Source organism: Callithrix jacchus, chromosome 17 (genome assembly GCF_049354715.1).
Source record: "Callithrix jacchus isolate 240 chromosome 17, calJac240_pri, whole genome shotgun sequence".
Classification (NCBI taxonomy): domain Eukaryota; kingdom Metazoa; phylum Chordata; class Mammalia; order Primates; family Cebidae; genus Callithrix; species Callithrix jacchus.
The window spans coordinates 34,972,460-34,975,285 of record NC_133518.1 but is presented as its reverse complement, the minus strand read 5'-3'; the positions used below and the strand labels follow the sequence as shown (position 1 = coordinate 34,975,285).

Genomic DNA, 2,826 nt, shown 5'->3' with positions numbered 1-2,826 from the left:
ACTGGAATGCAGTGGCATGATCTCGGCTCACTGCAGCCTCCGCCTCCCGGGTTCAAGCAATTCTCATGCCTCAGCCTCCCCAGTAGCTGGGATTACAGGTGGGTGCCACTATATCTGGCAAATTTTTGTATTTTTAGAAGACATGGGGTTTCACCGTGTTGGCCAGGCTGGTCTCTAACTCCTGGCCTTAAATGATCTGCCCGCCTTAGCCACCCCAAGTGCTGGGATTACAGGCATGAGTCACCATGCCTGGCCAGCTCAAACTTCTATGATGACCATTTGTAGGCAGGCTCCTGTAATCCCAGTTATTTGGGAGGCTGAGGTAAAATGATTGCTTGACTTCGGGAGGCAGGGGTTGCAGTGAGCCAAGATTGCACCACTGTGCTCCAGCCTGGGCAACAGGAGCGAAACTGTCTCCAAAAAAAAAAAAGTTTAATCCGAGGGACTCAGTGGGGTGTTACATTTTCAGGTAAGTCGAGAAGAGAAAAGTCAGGTGGACTGATAGAGAATTTTTTAATGCTGGCCGGGTGTGGTGCCTCACACCTATAATCCCAGCACTTTGAGAGGCTGAAGCAGGAGGATCATTTGAGACCAGAAGTTGTAAATCAGCCTGGGCAACATAGTGAGACTCTATCTCTAGAAAAGTAATAATCATCAATAAGCCAGGTGTGGTGGAGCACATCTGTAGTCCTAGCTACTTGGGAGGCTGAGGCAAGATAATTGCTTGAGCCCAGGATTTCTTTTTTTTTTTTTTTTTTTTTTCATGACTCTGGTTCACTTTATTTTTGGCCCCCAGTCAAGTCTCCCAAAGGGTGTCCCAGCAGTCACTTCAGAGTCTCCTGCAGAGTCACCATCAAGCAGACACCTTCCTCAGGAGGCTGTGTAATTGCCCCAATCTTTGACTTCTAGTATCACCATCTCCTGTCACCTGGGTTCCAGTCTCTGTCCAATGACCTCACAGGACTTCAAAGCATAGCTACCAGTTTGAAGGTGCCCTCAGGTTTGGTAGGAACCACGTGGACAAAAGTCTTGTAGAGCACAGCACCCTTGGGCAGCCTGGTGATGAGATCCACAGCCTCCATATTTCTGGGATGAGGCATGTAGACATCCTTAGTGTAGTGGACTATCCCCTCTTCCAGGGCATATAGACATTTATTCTTCCCAAGACCCACATGGGCACCTGGGTGCCAGCGGAAATGGCGCTGTGTTCCAAGGATGTTCCCAGCATGAACATAGTGTCCTTCCATTTTCTTAATGCCTAGGCGTCTGCCTGATGACTTTCCACCGAGGTTTTTGGAGCTACCACCCGTCTTCTTGGAAGCATATCTGACAGCAAGAGCTGTAGCTGGAGAGGGGCTCAGCAAGGATGTAACGGCTGTCCGGATCCTTAGCGCCACCGCCGCCGACGCCATGTTTGCGTTCACCCAAGCCCAGGATTTCAAGGCTGCAGTGAACTATGATCACATCACTGCACTCCAGCCTAGACAACAGAGCAAGACCCCATCTCTAAAGTAAATAAATAAAAAATAAAAGTAACTAATGTGAATAGAAGTAGTCCAGGCAAAATGCTTCAGGAAAGGGCAACAGGCCAAAGTGACAAAAAATGATATCAGCAGAAACATTAAGATTAACACTTGGAATGAGGGTAGCTTTGGGACCTGAGATGCTAAGAAAGAGAAAAATGCTTCTGTATGAAGGACTGGCTAGTCACAGTTATATGACTGAGAGCACTAACTATCGTCCAATGTTCATTCACACCTTCAGGAGGGAACCTCAGTTTCTCCCTGAGTACACAGCTGCTCAGAATAAAGATTGAATTTCTCAGTTTTCTCTTCAAATAGGTATGACCACAGGGAACAAAGAAACAGCAAAACGTCACATGTGATTTCCTTAAAGAGAAGGGATGTGTTCTTACTTTTCTTTCTCCCTTTCTCCTGGCTGGAATGTAGTATGAGAGAGTGAGCTAAAGCAGTCATCTTGGACAATGAAGTGTAAATATGTGTCAAGAATAGCAGAACTGTAACAGAGTAGGAGCCTGGGTTCCTGATGGTCTTAGAGCCACTATCCCTGGACTACTTACTCCTGAACTTTTTTATGTGAGAAACAAAAAATGTAAAAATTTTTTTTTTTTTTTGAGACAGGATCTTGCTTTGTTGCCCAAGCTGAAGCACAGTGGCATGATCACAGCTCACTGCAGCCTTGATCTCCCAGGCTCCCTCACACCTCCTGTGAGGATCTCCCAGGCTCAGATGATCCTCACACCTCAGCCTTCCCAGTAGCTGGGACTACAGGCACATGCCACCACATCTGGCTAATTTTTGTGGATTTTGTTTGTTTGTTTGTTTGTTTGTTTGTTGTGGAGATAGGGTTTTGCAATGTTGCTTGTGCTGGGAAATGTCTACTTAATGTAAGTTGCTTGTATGTTGAGTTTTCGGTCTCTTACAGCTTAACCTCATCTTTACTGATTCAAAAAGTTATCTCCCACTAGTAGAATTACAAATGCTTTTTATTTCCTTCTTCATAATTTTCTGTATTTCCTAAGTTTTCTACAATGAATATATTTATATTTGTAAATTGGCCAAAAAAATGTTGTTGTTTTTCTTTTCAGATAAGTAAGGGAGAGGGTGGAGGACAAGGGCCTGCATTGACATAGACTGAAAGGCACTTCGATGCCCTTTGTAGTATACAAGAGCCTTGGACTTGAAGTACTTTCATTCAAAGACAAGTCAATGTGGGACTGAAGAACTTTCACCCTCTGCCATGCAAGTTTCCTCATCTTTTATTCCAGTAAAGATTTGGTGCAGGAAATAGAAAAGGGTTTAGGTA

At 44.9% G+C, this 2,826-nt stretch overlaps 1 pseudogene; it reads right to left on the bottom strand.

Moving 5' to 3' along the window:
- Window positions 1-736: 736 nt before the first annotated feature.
- Window positions 737-1,426, bottom strand: LOC100399387 (mitochondrial ribosomal protein L27 pseudogene; annotated as a pseudogene).
- Window positions 1,427-2,826: the final 1,400 nt, after the last annotated feature.